The sequence below is a fragment of the Nerophis lumbriciformis genome, linkage group LG11, assembly GCF_033978685.3.
Source record: "Nerophis lumbriciformis linkage group LG11, RoL_Nlum_v2.1, whole genome shotgun sequence".
NCBI classification, from domain to species: domain Eukaryota; kingdom Metazoa; phylum Chordata; class Actinopteri; order Syngnathiformes; family Syngnathidae; genus Nerophis; species Nerophis lumbriciformis.
Window position 1 is genome coordinate 32,674,473 of NC_084558.2, and position 18,284 is coordinate 32,692,756.

Here is an 18,284-nt window from a genome sequence, read left to right on the forward strand (position 1 = left end):
TGAAACTGACATGGATTCGGCAATTGGTGGGGAGAAATTGCAGGGATTGGTCAAAATTGCATAATTTGTTGGGATTGGTTGAATATGCGTATTTGTGATAGCAACATCACAAATCTCTGGAGGGACTGATTTTCACTGAAGATGGTAAGATCAATATTATGAAACCTAACTGACGATACTAAATGCACCATGGCTAACAAATGCCTGACAGAACTCAGAAATGGAGTGCCTCTACGCTCAGGTTACCATCATTGTGAAGGATCTGAAGTGCTCAAATAGGATCAAAAGTTTGTACCACCAGAATGTTGAGTCTTGCTCAGCCCTCTGACATCTCAAAGCATTGTTTCAGAGGCCATACGCACTTCATACAAAAAGGGTATAGTACTCGAGCTGTGCTTCCATCTTCAGCCTGTCAATGACTGTCTCCTTTCTCTTGACCTGTCATAATAATGGCCTACATTAGTTAAAAGGCATTCTAGACTCATTTGCTCTGTTATGGAAGATGTGAGTCAAACTGGCGACTACATGGCCATACAACAAACTAGGGTTGTACGGTGTACCGGTATTAGTATAGTACCGCAATACTAATGAATCATATTTGGTGCTATACCGCCTCTAAGAAGTACCGGTTCCACCCGTCTCCGCCCTTTTTTTAACGGGCATGACGGCGCATCGTCGTCGCGTCGTGGCATTGCTGGAGCATGTTCGGCAGCACACAATCACAGCTTATTAAAAAGGAGACACAGTGTGTAGACAGAAAAGGGAGACTGGACGCATTTTGGTCTAAAAACTAAAGATAAAGGTGAAATTATAACACTGAAATGCCCTCAGGAAGAGGTGCTTAAAGACATGGCTAGCTAGCTAGCAGCTAAAATCCATCCACAGTCTGCAGTGTTTTAGCTACTTCTAAATCACTAATCCTCGTCTCCATGGCGACAAATAAAGTATGTTTCTTACAAGTATCATCCCTGCAGGATGAAGAATAGCTAAACATGCTTCAGTAGACACCGTAGCTCACCGGCGTCACCGCTAATGACGCCGTCCCTGAATGTAAACAAATGCCATGGGTGGATCTACACCTGACATCCACTGTAATGATACCAAGTAGAGGAGTGTATCTAGTCGATACTACTATGATTACATCTACATTTTTTAGCATCACAAAATCTTTTTTCCTTTTGAAAAAAATTATATTATGTTTATAAACTCAGGAAATACGTCCCTGGACACATGATAACTTAAATGATGACCATTGTATGATGCTATCGGATTGATACCTAAATTTGTGGTATCATCCAAAACTAATGTAAAGCATCCAAACAACAGCAGAATAAGTGATTACATTTTAACAGAAGTGTAGATAGAACATGTTAAAACAGAAAATAACCAGATATTAACAGTAAATGAACAAGTAGATTAATAATCAATTTTTACAGATTGTCCTTTATAATTTTGAATAATAAATGGAAAATGACAATATGTTACTGCATACGTCAGCAGACTAATTAGGAGCCTTTGTTTGCTTACTTACTAATAAAATAAAAATTGTCTTGTATGTTCATACTTTATTTAAGAAACAAATTGCAATAAGAAACATATGTTTAACGTACCCTAAAATGTGTTGTTAAAATAAAGCCAATAATGCAATTTTTTGTGGTGCCCTTTATTTGGAAAATTATCGAAAAGTACCGAATAATATTGAAATACATTTTGGTACCGCTACCGGTACCAAAATATTGGTAGCGGCACAACACTACAACAAACACAACCACACATGCATGTTAAGATACAGTTGTGAGAGCTCTCACATGTAACAAACATGATGCAGACAAGCATGTACACAAGCATCTGAAATATCTAAGCATATGTAGCATGTTTACACTACTCATACACAGACATATACAGTAAATACAACTAACAAATCACAACAAATTCGGACAGTACAGAGACAACTCTTTTAAAGATTTTAAACCACTTAAAGATAACGGGTCTCAGTGCTGGTCCTACTAGATTTAAGCGCAGCCTTTGAGTGTAGACCACATTATTTTTTTAAATAAACTCAAACACATGGTCGGCTTCTCTGGCGCTGTGCACAATTGGTTCACTTACTATATCACAGACAGAACATTCATGGTAGATGTTGCGGGTCCGCTCAAAAAAAATGTATAACCATGCAACCGATTATGACTCAGCCGCAGATTTCGAGTTGGGGATGTTTGTTGCACCAACTCGAGGTGCACAGGGTGCAAAAATACATTCAGTGCAAAAGCTGGTGAAAATGAAAAGTATATACAAAGACAAAGTATTAACAAAATTTAGGAATGAAAAACAAAAACAAAATCACGCATCACTACAACCTACTTACCTACTGCCACCCCGACTGAATGAACAGCCTCCCGTAATAAGTTCAATCCCCTCACCCCCACACTTGCTCCCGCTGTCAGCATGCAGGTACATCCCCCCTCTCCCAGCGGTCCTCAAGTGACGGCGCGAGAAGAGCGCACCGTCACAGTAGGTATGGATACATGCTCCCCCAAGGCCCATAGAATTGCATGTGGTGTGCCCCAATGGTCACTGCTATGTTCTGTTCTTTATGATTTGTATATGCTCCCTTTTGGTGATGTCATCAGGAGACATAAAATCAATTTCCACAGTTATGCTGTACATTTCCATGTCTCCTGAAGACACACAACCAATGGATGCACGTTGTAACTGTGTTTTAGATATTACAGCTTCAATATCAAAACAATTTCTCCAGCTTAACCAGGCCAAGACTGAGATTTTATTTTTCGGTTCTGAGGCCCAGAAAGAGAAACTTTTACCAAAAATACTGTCACTTTCTTTTAATCCATCTTCGCATGTGAATAACTTGGGTGTAATGTTTTACTCTGAGCTTGCTTTTATCGCACTCATTAAATACACCACTAAGATAGGGTGTTCAATCGATTGCATCTGGACTGCTTGGTTTGTCTTGGAAGACGTTTCGCCGCTCTTCCGAGGAGGCTTCATCAGTTCATGCTAATACACTTAAATTGGTCAGATCTAGTCCAGCGGTTGGTGCCAAAACCCAAAATATTTTTACTCCAAAAAAACAGGATATGCTTGGGCAAGGATAGTTTCGCCCTATGGTAGTGAGAAAAACAACAGTTTTAATGCAAACAAGCAATCCTAACTGTCAAGCCAACGACAGTTGTTGAAGTGAAATTAATTGATTAACGTGGACCCCGACTTAAACAAGTTGAAAAACGTATTTGGGTGTTACCATTTAGTGGTCAATAGTACGGAATATTTACTGTACTGTGCAATCTACTAACAAAAGTTTTAATCAATCAATCAAGTGTAAATCCCCCTCCTTAGCATTGAGGTGTTGTGTGGCAGAACGATTGCTGTGGATCAACTACTACCAGTCAAAATAGTCCATCTATGACCATTGCCATCTACTGTATGTCAAGGTTGAAAAAACATCCCTGAACAGAGGAGGTGGTCTGCAACACCACCTGTCTCTCACATACAACACTGTCCTTTCAACCATTCCTAAAAGACTCTGCAATTTAGCCTCCAACAAATAACAGGATTAAGAAACATTCTGGTCACAGAAAGTGACCAGAATGCCATTTGTGCCATTTGTTTACAACTGAATGGAATGCTTACGCGGGGGATTCCGACTATTTTGATTGGTCGCAGTGGATCCACAGCGATCATTCTGCCACACAATACTTCAATGCTAACGAAGGGAATTTACACTTCCCCTACTGTCGTTGACAATTAGGATTGCTCGTTTGCATTAAAACAGTTGTTTTTCTCACGATGATATGACGAAATCATCTTTGCCCCGGCACACCCTCCTGGTAAATATTTGGGGTTTTGGCACCAACCGCTGGACTAGATCTGACCAATCTAAGTCTAAGACAAGATCTGACCAATCTAATTCTAAAACTAGATCTGACCAATCTATGTCTATGAGCACGAACTGATGAAGCCTACTCGGATGAGCGGCGAAACGTCTTCCAAGACAAACCAAGTAGTCCAGTTGCGATCGATGGAACGCCCTGAGATTACAAAGACCTGGATGAATGAGAACCTTCACATACACTAAAAAAGGGTTTTATCATCTTAAAAATATAGCCAGAGTCCTTTCTATTCTCTCTCGGGCTAATGCATGCTTTTATTACCAGCCGTATAATGCCCTGCATTCTGGTCTTCCTAGAAATAGTACAAAACCACTTCCATTACTCAAAAATTCAGCCGCTCATAGGCTGACGAGGACCAGAAGGCAAGCCCATTTTACACTGGTTTTAAAATCACTGCATTTACTCACTGTGTGTTCCTGAATTGATTTTAAGATTATTTTTTACTGTTTTTTAAATAGCTTAATGGTCTTGAGCTTAATTATCTTTCAAGTTGGTTTTATCATATCAGCCCTGTGGTCCCTGAGGTCTGGCTTCAGGCTTCCTAATTATTCCAAAAGTCTGGACCCATACCCACGGGGATGGGTCATTCCATTATAATGCCCCCAATTAAAGGAACAGCCTGCCGGAGGACTCAATGTTACGATTTAACTGTTTCAACGTACAATGATGTAATGATGGCGGGAGATAAAATTAAATAGATTAAAAACATTAAACATAAAGCACTTTGTGCTGAATTGTACATGTATGAAAAGTGCTATACAAATAATTTAATTACAGCTTTGAAACTTTAAGATATTTTATTTCACTTGTTTAACAGCAACATGCAGCTCATCTGACTTTCAATTAGATAGATACTTTATTATTCAACAAGATACATTTACAATACATTTAGAGCTGCAACTCATTAGATTTAACACTATCTTAATAACCACACTGCATTAAATAACTAAAGCTAATATGGCAGCCACAAAATACATCCTCCTTTAATTAGTTTATATTTCTCTGCGGGACTGAAGCAGAGTCTGCAACAAGCTCACACAAGACTTGGTATTTTCTCGATGTATTACTCGACTATTGTCAATTTCGTATTACTTGTTTACACTTTTACTTTTGATTATAAATGATAAATGGGTTGTACTTGTATAGCGCTTTTCTACCTTCAAGGTACTCAAAGCGCTTTGACACTACTTCCACATTTACCCATTCACACACACATTCACACACTGATGGAGGGAGCTGCCATGCAAGGCGCTAACCAGCACCCATCAGGAGCAAGGGTGAAGTGTCTTGCTCAGGACACAACGGACATGACGAGGTTGGTACTAGGTGGGGATTGAACCAGGGACCCTCGGGTCGCGCACGGCCATTCTTCCACTGCGCCACGCCGTCCCAATTATATGGTGATACATCAGGATACAAGTGCCCTAGTTTAAGATTTTCTCACGATACTATTGATAATATTTTTACAAATGATTTTGACAATACTACAAGTGGTGTGCTAATATCTGATATTAGTGATCATCTACTAGTTTTCACAATCTATGATGGAAACTACAGGAAGAGGAACATGGATGACAAAAATACATTTAAAAGATTAAGTACATACAAAAGTATGACCACTTTAAAGAATGATCCGAAAGAACAATGATAGGATAATGTGTACAGTGAAGATGATGTAAACGAAGCATATGGTAATTTTTCATTACTTTAATGATGATTGTCCATGGAAACAATTAATTAGGAAGCAGAAAAAGAACAAACAACCATGGATGACAAAATGACTGAAAAATGATTGTAAGAAAAAAGTCAATTAAATAGAACCACCATGCTTGACAGTAGGAATGGTGTTCCAGGGATTAAAGGCCTCACCTTTTCTCCTCCAAACATATTGCTGGGTATTGTGGTCAAACAGCTACATTTTTGTTTCATCTGACATCACATGGACAAAGATAAGATCTTCTGGAGGAAAGTTATGTGGTCAAGTGAAACAAAAATTGAGCTGTTTGGCCACAATACCCAGCAGTATGTTTGGAGGAGAAAAGGTGAGGCCTTGGTAGTATTATGCGCTGGGCCTTTTGCTGCCAATGGAACTGGTGCTTTACAGAGAGTAAATGGGACAATGAAAAAGGAGGATTACCTCCAAATTCTTCAGAACAACCTAAAATCATCAGCCCGGAGTTTGGGTCTTGTGCGCAGTTGGGTGTTCCAACAGGACAATGACCCCAAACACACGCCAAAAGTGGTAAAGGAATGACTAAATCAGGCTAGAATTAAGGTTATAGAATGGCCTTCCCAAAGTCCTGACTTAAACGTGTGGACAATGCTGAAGAAACAAGTACATGTCAGAAAACTAACAAATGTAGCTGAACTACACCAATTTTGTCAAGAGAAGTGGTCAAAAATTCAACCAAAAGCTTGCCAGAAGCTTGTGGATGGCTACCAAAAGCGCCTTATTGCAGTGAAACTTGCCAAGGGACATGTAACCAAATATTAACATTGATGTATTTATACTTTTGACCCAGCAGATTTGGTCACATTTGCAGTAGACCCATAATATATTCATATAAGAACCAAACTTCATGAATGTTTTTTTTTGTGACCAACAAGTATCTGCTCCAATCACTCTATCACAAAAAAATAACAGTTGTAGAAATTATTGAAAACTCAAGAGAGCCATGACATTATGTCCTTTACAAGTGTAGGTCAACTTTTGACCACGACTGTATATTTGTATCCTTTTTCCATTTACACACATTTTTGAAAAAGCTCCAGGGAGCCACTAGGGCGGCGCTAAAGAGTCGCATGCTGACCCCGGAGCTAATGGGACAGTTGAAGACTGGAATGACTCTATCGATAGAAATTCCAACACGATGTTCCTGGTTAAGGTGACAAAAGAGGAAATAGTCAAAACTGTAAAGAAATGCAAATCTAAGACTTCAACTGACTGTCACAGAATTGATATGAAAACAATAAAAAAGTAATTGAAGAAATCTTAGAACCTCTAATGCAGGGGTCACCAACGCGGTGCCCGTGGGCACCAGGTAGCCCGTAAAGACCAGATGAGTCGCCCGCTGGCCTGTTCTAAAAATAGCTCAAATAGCAGCACTTACCAGTCAGCTGCCTCTATTTTTTTAATTTTATTTATTTACTAGCAAACTGGTCTCGCTTTGCTCGACATTTTTAATTCTAAGAGAACAAAACTCAGTTTTTGAAAATCCAAGAAAATATTTTAAAGACTTGGTCTTCACTAACTGACAAAGAAACAGATAACAGATTTGGTGTCCAGTTCAAAGTGTGACATGTGACATTTAAAAACTTGAGAGTTGACTTTTGTATTTTACATGAGTTATTATTTGTATAAACATGGTGCAAAGTAATTCATGATTTGTTAAAAAATGTTAGTGGCTAGCTAGTTAAAATGGGATATTGTGATTTCACAAGACTGTCTTAGAAGTGATCATTTGAAAATGTTCAATTTGAAAAATGTGCACTTAGAGAAAATATAAAAATAAAGTGTTGCATATTGATATTTATCTGTTTCTATATATATTTATTGTGAGAAATCATTAAGATGATCAGTGTTTCCACAAAGATAAATATCATTAATTATTAATAATAACATAGAGTTAAAGGTAAATTGAGCAAATTGGCTATTTCTGGCAATTTATTTAAGTGTGTATCAAACTGGTAGCCCTTCGCATTAATCAGTACCCAAGAAGTAGCTCTTGGTTTCAAAAAGGTTGGTGACCCCTGCTCTAATGTATATCAGCAATCTATCATTTCAAACAGGCAAATTCCCATACAAAATGAAAATAGAAAAAGTAGTACCAATTTATAAGACCAGAGACAAACACCAATTTAGAAACTACAGACCAGTTTCTTTACTTCCACAATTTTATAAAATCATTGAAAAAGTATTCAATCACAGATTGGACAAATTCATAATCAAAAATGGAACACTTGCGGATACAGAACTAACATTTCAACAACGATGCCATAATTCAAAATAACATAGGACATTACCAATGCATTAGATGGTAAACAGCCAAGCTGGCCCTCCAGGTTGGGGGTTGGGCAATGGGCTAGTTCCTCATTCCCGGAAGAACAAATTTCCGACAGAAACAAGAAGCGCTCAAATTGAATCAATAAAACCCAGTAGTGACTTGCCAGGTTCCTGAGGATGACAACATCAATTTCCTCAATGACCATAGCATAATGGCATCATTGGGTCAAAGCTGAAAGAAAGGCCATCGACTGATGGCGTCATTTACGAAAACCTAAACTAATTGTAAATATAGGAAACTGGAATGGCAGAACAATGTATGCGATTGGGAAGACAGAACAAGCAGCAAAAATGATAAACAAGTATATGATGCATGTGCTTGGTATCAGTGACTGTAGGTGGACTGAATTTGGTAAAATGAAACTAACTACTGGTGGACTGTCCATTTTTTTTGGCAGAGACGATGGAATACATCGTAGTGGGGTAGCAATAATGATGTCAAAGTTTGCAGCGTCAGCTCTCATGGAACGGAGACCCATAAACAATAGAATCCTAACTGGAAGGTTCTACTCTCAGTTCATCAAATTAACTATTATCCATGTGTATGCACCAACACTTGACACAGATGAAGAAGCAAAATATGAGTTTTATGAACAACTTCAAAATGTGGTGGAAAAGGTGAACAAACACGATATGGTGATAATTACCGGACACATGAATGCAAAAGTTGGAGCAATTAACAAAGATAAAAAGACAATCAAGGGAATTCATGGTGCTGATACCATCAATGAAAAGGTAGAAAGACTGATTGATTTCTGTGGAATGAACAAGTATGTCATTACAGGAACCATTTTCCCATAAAAGCATACCCACAAAAATATATGGACTTCTAAAAAAATAAAAGAACAACAAATTAAATGGATCATGTATTAGTAAACCAAAGATACAGATCATCAGTTTACAGATACCCGAGTAATGAGAGGGGCCGATGTTGGCAGCGATCACCAACTTGTCAAAACAAGGCTTAAATTTAAATTGATGAGACAAAAACATAAATCAAGTACAAGGACAAAAAATGATGTCATGAAACTACAGGATAGAGCTGTCAAAAGTCAGTTTAGCCTGGAACTCAAAAATAAGCTTGCCGTTTTAGAGGCCACACCAGAAGAAATGGATATAGAAACAAAGTGGAACCATTTTGTCAAAATAACCAGACTGCTAAGGAAGTTCTTAGAACCAAAATAAATAACAAAAAAACCATGGGCAAGTCCTGAATCTTGGAAAAAGGTAGAAGAAAGGAAACAACTCAAACTCAAAATTGACAGTACTAAATCCAAAATAAGAAAACAACTGACACAGGAGGAGTACAGAGCATAATACAAAAAAGTAAAGAGAAGTATGAGAAAAGACAAAAGGCAATGGATTGATAATTAAGCAAGTGATGCCCAAGAGCAACAGATAAAAGACATACGAAATCCCTCTATGAAATAACTCGATGTATTGCAGGGTTTGCCATTGCCTACGGCGTGGGACGGCGTAGCGTAGTTGGCAGAGCGGCTGTACCAGCAACCTGAGGGTTCCTGGTTCAATCCCCAGCTTCTACCAAGCTTGTCACGTCCGTTGTGTCCTTGAGAAAGACACTTCACCCTTGCTCCTGATGGATCGTGGTTAGGGCCTTGCATGGCAGCTGCCGCCATCAGTGTGTGAATGTGGGTGTGAACGGGTTAATGTGGAAATAGTGTCAAAGCGTTTTGAGTATTTTGAAGGTAGAAAAGCGCTATAAAAGTATAATCCTTTTTTTTTTTTTACCATAATGTCACTATGCAATGACAAACCTTGCAATACACCGAGTGTGAAAGACAAGCAAGGAAACATAATTACAGATGATGATGGAAGGAAAGAAAGGTGGAAAGAACACTTCGAAAAGATACGTAATAGAGACAGGCCCACAAACCCAGTTGAAATCAGTGAGAACTACCCTGATATAGAGAATTTTAACATAAACCCAATAACCAAAGAAGAGATCAACTGTGCAATCAGAAAGGAAAGTTGCAAAATAGGAAGGCAGGTGACAGTGATATGATCACCCTAGAATGGTTGAAATGTGACATAGAAACATCAACCAACAAACGTCAGTGTCATCAGTGATATTTGGAATCTGGAAAAAATACCATGTGATTTGAAAATGGGTCTGATTGTGAAACTACCAAAGAAAGGAAATCTTATTGAATGCGGAAATTGGAGGGGGATAACACTCTTAGCCATAGCAAGCAAAGTGCTTGGAAGAGTCATCATCAACAGAATTAAAACAGGAATTGACGAAAAAGCTTAGACCAGAACAACCTGGATTTAGAGAAGGCAAAAGCACAACTGAACACATTTTCATCTTGAGGAACATGATTGAGCAGTGTGTCGAATGACAAACATCTGTCGACATAACTTTCCTCGACGTTGAGAAAGGATTTGATTCAATTCAAAGGGAAAGTTTGTGGGAGATAATGAGGCAATATGGTATACCAAGCTGCTGTATTCAGATTGTATGTGTGCAGTACTAGACAACGGTGAATCAACAGATTGGTTTAAACTGAAAACGGGCGTCAAGTAAGGATGTGTTATGTCTGGATTTTTGTTCCTTCTCATCATTGACTGAGTGATGCAAGAGACTACCAGAAGCAACAACACTGCAATCAGGCGGCAAATGATGTCAAAACTGGAAGATCTGGATTTTGCCGATGATATTGCCCTGTTGTCCTCAACACATTCACAGGTGCACAGCAAAACAAATACAATGTCTAGGCTAGCCAAAAGAGTTGAGATCAATGAAAAAAAGACTCATATCTTGAGATTGAACAACAGAAAGAATGACCCTATCAAAGTAGACAGACATGACATTGAAGATGTAGATTAATTCACTTATTTTGGTGAAATTGTGAGCAAGGAGGGCGGAAGAGGCAAATATATGAATAGCAGATTGAATAAAGCAAGGACAGCGTTCACAAAACTAAATACAATTTGGAACTCAAATCAGATTAGTGGCTCCACTATGGACTGGACTCTCACATTATTAACCGTATCCACTCGGCATCCATTGCACCGGTCACCCAGGGGACGATCCCCACATCTGCGGTCCCTTCCAAAGTTTCTCGTTGTTCCCATTGGTTTGAGTTTTTTCTTGACCTGATGTGGCATGTCGTTGTGGCGTGTGCAGCCCTTTGACGTTTGTGATTAAGGGCTATATAAGTAAACTTTGTTTGTTTGATTGATTGATTGATTGATTGGTTAGTAAGAAAACTAAAATCAAACTGTTCAAATCTACTGTCCCACCTGTTTTACTGTATATGGATGTGAGATGTGGAATACAATCAAAAGTGATGAAAACGTTGGATTCTTTCTAATTCAAATGTCTTAAAAGAATAATGAAGATCTTTTGGTCAAATATAATTTGAAGTGATGAACTCAATAAACCGACTCAAAATTAACAGAATACGCTAGGAAGTCAAAAAGAGAAGATAGAAATGGATTGGTCATGTATTGAGAAAGTCAAATAATCACAATTGCATGATAGCCCTGACATGGCATCCAGATGGCAAAAGAAGAGTAGGCAGACCGAACACAACATGGAGAAGGACTATCGAGAAAGAAAGAAAAGAGGGAGAAAGGAAGAACTGGAATGAAGTCAGAAGGCATGCTACCAACAGGACACAACGGAAGATGAGCTTGGAGGCCTTATGTGCCACAAGGCATGAAGAGGATAAGTTAGGTAAGGTAAGATGGTAAACAGTGTGCAGCAACAGTATAAATGGATCTAATGAAAGCATTTGACACAATTAATCATATTACATTAACTGATACATTAGAACGATCAGAGGATTGTTCTTCGACTGGACTAGAAGCTACTAACCAATAGGAAGCAATACGTGAGCCGAGGTAAAAGTATATCAACAGAGCTAGAGATATCTTGTGGTGTACCCTCGGGATCAATACTGGGATCAAAAGTGTTCAATCCCTGTATAAATGACACTTGTATAAAGTACAATAATTGTGACAGTTTGACCCCCCCCCCCCACTGTCACTGTTTGACCTTAAACTTCCTTACAAACCGTGCACATTTGTAAGGAAGCACAACTTGGACAAACAACAAACATTCAATCTTTTTGAGTCAGTAAAAAGCATGCACTCAAACAAATTATAACCTGTCACTCACCATGGCTCTGAACGGGTGGCTAAAAGAGTCAGGGTGGGGCTGAGGGCTTTATATAGGTGAACACACCTGCCTTGACTGATTAGGCCTAATTTGGGCCGAACCATGGTTCTCAAAAGCTGGGTGTTAAAAAAGGACACTGGACATTTAAAAGTTATGTTATCCAAGCCTGAATACACTGTATACAAAAATGACTGATCTACAAATGCAAAAGTACTATGTGAATACTTTTAGATGTGTGATGGTTATTTATGGTGTATTTTACAAAAAAAACGGCATTCTTAATTCCCCCTGTCAAATTGGTCCCAGCTAGTGGGCGGGGCTATGGGCTATTTAAGTTGGAAAATGGCATTTTTCTGACAGTCTGCTGTCTGTCACTGCCAGAGGAGGTTCTCTGTCCTGAGCAGGAACTCAGGTCTCCATGCATCAAACATCTACTGAGATTTTGGGTGCTTTGTTTCCTCCTGTTGTTGTTGTTCACCTTTTGACACTTTGGGATTTAAATAAATGTTTGTAAACTGTTACCAACTGCGTACCTTGCCATCCTTGGTTTGAAAGTCTGGTTTGCAAAGGTTACATTACCTTGACCCGAGGCGGGGTGTGACACTAATTTAAAGTTAGTATTATTTACGGACGACACAACTGTGTTTTGTTCAAGAGAGAACACAAAGAAACTAATCCAAATAACAGAAGAAATTAAAACAATGAAAAGATGGTTTGACAAAACCCATGTGGTAACAGTAGAAGATAAAGTCAAACATAAATACAAACAGACAGAGTTGACATTGACAGAGTCAGAAAAAAATCAAATTCTACGATGTAATAATAGATTATAAAATGAACTGGAAATCTCAGATTAAAAATATACAACATAAGGTGGCAATAAATATTTCTATAATGAATTAAGCAAAATATGTTTTGGATCAAAAATCACTTCATATTTTCTACTGCTCGCTATTGTTACCATATCTGAATTATTGTGCAGAAATATGGGGAAATAACTACAAAAGTACACTTCATTCACTAACCGTGTTACAAAAAAGGTAAATAAGAATATTATATAATGTTGGATATAGAGATCATACAAACCCTTTATTTATTAAATCAAAGATAATGAAATTCAGTGAGTTTGTGCACTAGCAAACAGCTAAAATTATGCACAAAGCAAATTATGACCAGCTGCCCAAGAATGTACAACAATTCCTCTCAACAAAAGTTGAGAAGTATAACCTTAGGGGAAAATCTAATTTAAAACATTTGTTTGCTCGTACAGCAATGTGGATTTAAATTATGGAATTAATTAAGCAAAGAAATCAAACAATGTACTAATATGATCCAAAGGCTGTGTCAAACTACAACTGTTCATAAAGTACAAAGAATAATTATGATAAACATAATGAACTTATTAAAAATAATATTATCCATCTCATTAAGTGAATCATAACTGACTATTTATGAAGAGATTTGTTGTATTTACAATGAACTGATATAAATTGTGCACAAATTGAAAACAGGAAGTGAATGTACAGTATGTGTCAGTAATTGCTATGAAGTCATTTTTAGACATGTAAAGAAAAATGAAAACATGTAAAATATGTGATGTATCATATTGATGCTGTATACATGTTCGAGATAGATGTATACGCTTGTTCGCTTGTGTGACGGATCTTCTTCAACCTAGCCCTTTTGGACTTTTCTGCCTTCTCAGCTAACAACCTCCTGGTAACATTTCCTTGTAAAGCACTTCACATAGTCCTGCACTCACACACATAGTAGCATACACACTCCACCGCATCATCTAGATCAGGGGTAGGCAACCTTTACCACTCAAAGAGCCATTTTGACCTGTTTCACAAATTAAAGAAAACAATGGGAGCTACAAAACTCTTTTGAAATTTAAAATGAAATAACACTGCATACAAAGTTTTTTTTTTGCTTTGTGCTATGTATAAACCAGGGATCTCAGACACGCGGCCCGCACCTTAATAAGAAAATGTAATGTTAGTGCGGCCCGCAAGTTTTATATGAATGGCGCTTGACAGCGTCATACTTGCCAACCCTCCCGATTTTTCCGGGAGACTCCCGAATTTCAGGGCGACTATTCTCACGAATGTCTGCTGATTTTCACCCGAACAACAATAATAAGGGCGTGCCGTGATGGCACTGCCTTTAGAGCCCTCTACAACCTGTACAAACTGCGTGCCAGCCCAGTTACATGTCATATGAGGCTTTTGCAGACACATATGAGTGACTGCAAGGCATACTTGGTCAACAGCCATACAGGTCACACTGAGGGTGGCCGTATAAACAACTTTAACACTCTTATTAATATGCGCCACACTGTGAACGCACACCAAACAAGAAAGACAAACACATTTCGGGAGAACATCCGCACCGTAACACAACATAAACACAACAGCACAAATACCCAGAATCCCATGCATCCCTAACTCTTCCGAGCTACATTATACACCCCCGCTACCACCAAACCCTGCCCCCCAAAACATCAACCCCCGCCACCTCCGTGCGTCGGTTGAGGTGGGCAGGGTTTGGTGGTAGCGGCAAAGAACATGAAGCTGAACGATTCTGATTGGCGAACATGTCTGTCACTCAAATGAAGGTGACATGCAGCCCTATACCAAATGATATATTGCAGAATCAGTTTGAATTGAGAATCGTGTTGAATCAAAAATGGATTCTGAATCAAATTACACTGCGAGTTGTTCTAATATTCACATCATGAATGTTTTTCCTCCAAAACAACACATTTGTTTGTTGACTTCCTGTGTTCAATTTGTAACACAATAAAATGTATTAAATAATGAAAGAACATTTTCACAAATAAATATTTAAGGAAGTTGTGATTTACATATTGAGGTAAATAAGATTATCTCATTTATTAATAAGTTTCAATATGTTTAGCATATGTTCAATATCTTCTTCCTTATACTTTGTATATTAATATTAGTAAATATTTTTGACTTTTTTGCTTAACATTTTCCATCATTAAATTCCACATACATATATAGGTTTTAAGTGTTGTACGTGCATACAAATGTTTTAAGTTAAAAAAAAAGTTTTAGTAAATAGTTTTCCTTTTTTTGTTGAGAATAATTGTTGTACATTCTTGGGTAGCTGGTTACAGTTTACTTTGTACATAGTCAGTTGTAGCTGTTTGCAAATTCCCTAAGTCAGTGGTCCCCAACCTTTTTGTAGCTGCGGACCGGTCAACGCTTGAAAATTTGTCCCGCGGACCGGGGTGGGGGGTGATTTTTTTTTTTTTATAAAGAAATACAATCATGTGTTCTTACGGACTGTATCCCTGCAGACTGTATTGATATACATTGATATATAGTGTATATATTGTGTTTTTATGTTGATTTAATAAAAAATAAAAATAAAAAATAAAAAAAATAAAAATTCTTGTGCAGCCCGGTACCAATCGGTCCGTGGACCAGTACCGGGCCGCGGCCCGGTGGTTGGGGACCACTGCCCTAAATCATTGAATTTCAATATTTTGGATTCAATGAATAAAGTGTTTGAATGTTCTCAATAACTAACATTCTGGGCCTGATTTATTAAGAGCCAAACACCTAGCGGTATACAGCGTGTGCAATCTATAAAACAGTGTATATTATTAGTGGGTGTTTTGCGTGCGATCTTCTAACACCGTGTGTGCAATTGAGGATTTTGCGTGTACTATACAGCACATCATCACAGAAATACTCTCCTTTACTGCACATCAATGTCATCATGCTCCTACCGGCGGCGTTTTGCCATGTTGTCAAACAAGCAGGAGACATCGACCACTTTGTATGAGCATTTTGAAGCAGTCGTACAGTGCATCTACATTGAGACCACTTGTTTTAAAACTGTTGAAGGTGCATGGGAGGGAGGCTGACTACTGCGCTCAAGAAAAAAATGCACACTTCAAGGAGTTTTTATCATATAGGACATATGTTCTGTCCGTCGTCTGTCTTGGCAGTGTGTCAGTTTGTGAATGCTTTTTAAACGTGCTAAATAAAATGCAAAATAGTGCTCCTCCTGTGCGATTCAAGAACTCCTTCATTCCACACTCCATCCAGCTGTATAATCACTCGCCATACAGCAATAGATGACATCTGCCTATTACCTGACACCTGACATGTTAGTTACTTCTCTTTGTTTATAATGTTTATAATGTCTATTTTCTATTCCCTGCTGGATCTACTCTCTATTTTATGCTGCTGCTGCTGTCACATATACTGTATATACTGTAATATTGTACATGGTCATTGGTATATATTGTATATATGTTATAGACATAATATAATATATCTGTATATATAGTAATTTGTACACATATTATGTATATATTTGTATATATGTTCGATTTTTTTATCGCTATATTAGTCTATTTATACCTGCATTGTCCTTTCCATCCTTACACTTTCCATCATTGTAACTGAGCTACTGTGTTGAATAATTTCCCTTGTGGATCATTAAAGTTTGTCTAAGTCTAAGTCTAAGTCTAAAACGGTGAGTATTGATAAATCACATTACGTGTACTGTATAATATATTTGCATTTTCTCCTCCTAGTATTGTGGGCGTTTTGATAATCTATTTACATTTTGCATATTATTGCAGACAAAGACGCAAAAAGGATTGCACGCATTATTCTGCTCAGTTAAAATCACTATCCACATTGCACACGTTTAGTAGACCAGCTTTGCATGTGCCATCAAGTTTGCATGTGTTTTAGTACACGCAAACCTTTAGTAAATCAGGCTCTTTGTATTATTCTAACTGACTTCTTTTGTAACACTGCCAGGGAATTAAGTGTGCTTTTGTAATTATTTCCTCATATTTCTACACAACGAATAATATGGATTGATTTGTGGTCTGGAACATATTTAGTTTTATCCATTAGTTAAGTATTTCTTACCAATTTAAGTGTTACATCTTCGGGGGCGCATAGCTGCGCTGGTAGCGTTCCTTCCAAGGCAGAAGACAAGCAGGAGTAGCGTGCAGGTAAGATTAAGGTTTTTAATAAATTAAACGCAGGACAAAAATACAAAACTGAGGACGCTAGCAAGCGTGGAGCTAAAGGAAACCAAAATGTCACCAAGGGTGAAAAAACGAGGAAAGCTAGTCTGTACAAAAATCACTACAGCGAGGAGAAAAACCCGGGAAAACGTAACTGTTGCCTATCGCAAACATTGACCCGGCAACTAATGCTGGGTGACAAGAAACTATAAAGGGGAGTGATTAACCAAAACACCTGGTGGGAACACTAATTGCTAGACAAAGACAGGTGAGGAGAATCAGTGCCCATGGAAACCGACAGTAAACAGGGAAAGAGGGTGCACCCAGGTAACAGACGAAAACAGGAAAACTCCCAAACATAAATCATGCCATGACCCGGGTAACGGATCATGACATTAAGAGATTTCCAGTTCATTTTATCATCTAATATTACACTTAGAAATGTCAATGTCTACTCCGTCTATTTGTATTTGTGTTTGACTTTCTCTCCCACTGCTACCGAATAGCATTATTAATACTTTTACTTAGATTAAAAAATAGTCTGTTTCTGTCAAGCCATCGCTTTAATTTATTCATTGCTGTTGTTATTAGCTCCCCACCTCTGGAACTCTCTACCCCAGGACATTCGACACTCCCCTTGCATTGCCACCTTCAAATCTCGCCTGAAAACATATCATTTTAAACTAGCTTACTCATGTTAATCAGTTGCCTCCATGTCACTTATCATTTGCACTGTTCTTATAATGTATAAATATTAGTTTTTTTAATTGTCTGTCACATGACTGATTGATCTTTTATCTGTTGTAAGGTGACCTTGAGTGCTGAGAAAGGCGCCCATAAATAAAATGTATTATTATTATTATTATTTGTATTAGCTCCTGGGTTTGCAGCTACAGCAGGAAGACTGAGGATTTTTCTTCTACTTTGAGTTATGTTCCACACTTCGTATAGATGTCCATGCGTTCCTACCTCACTCCTTTCAAGTAGAAGCTTTCCTCGTCAAGTATTACGATGCCAGTTTTTTTGTCCAATGCAATGTTTCCCCTTTTCATCGCATCTTCCTGACATTCTTGTTGCTCTGCTTCTAATACTCCTTTTTTCTAAGCGTACCTTCTTTGTACATTCGTAGTTTTGTCGCAACGC

The 18,284-nt window shown here is 38.1% G+C and overlaps 1 protein-coding gene across 5 annotated transcripts in view; it reads right to left on the reverse strand.

Moving 5' to 3' along the window:
* The window catches only part of gabbr1b (gamma-aminobutyric acid (GABA) B receptor, 1b), a 580,862-nt gene that overhangs the window by 354,283 nt on the left and 208,295 nt on the right, over positions 1-18,284 (reverse strand). The window contains exon 1 of one of the 5 annotated variants that reach the window (XM_061966781.2): positions 12,119-12,152. The exons of the other annotated variants lie outside the window; for them this stretch is intronic. The gene's annotated coding sequence lies outside the window, so the exon portion shown is untranslated. Of the gene's footprint in view, positions 1-12,118; positions 12,153-18,284 lie in introns of those variants that run through there. 5 annotated transcript variants of the gene reach the window in all.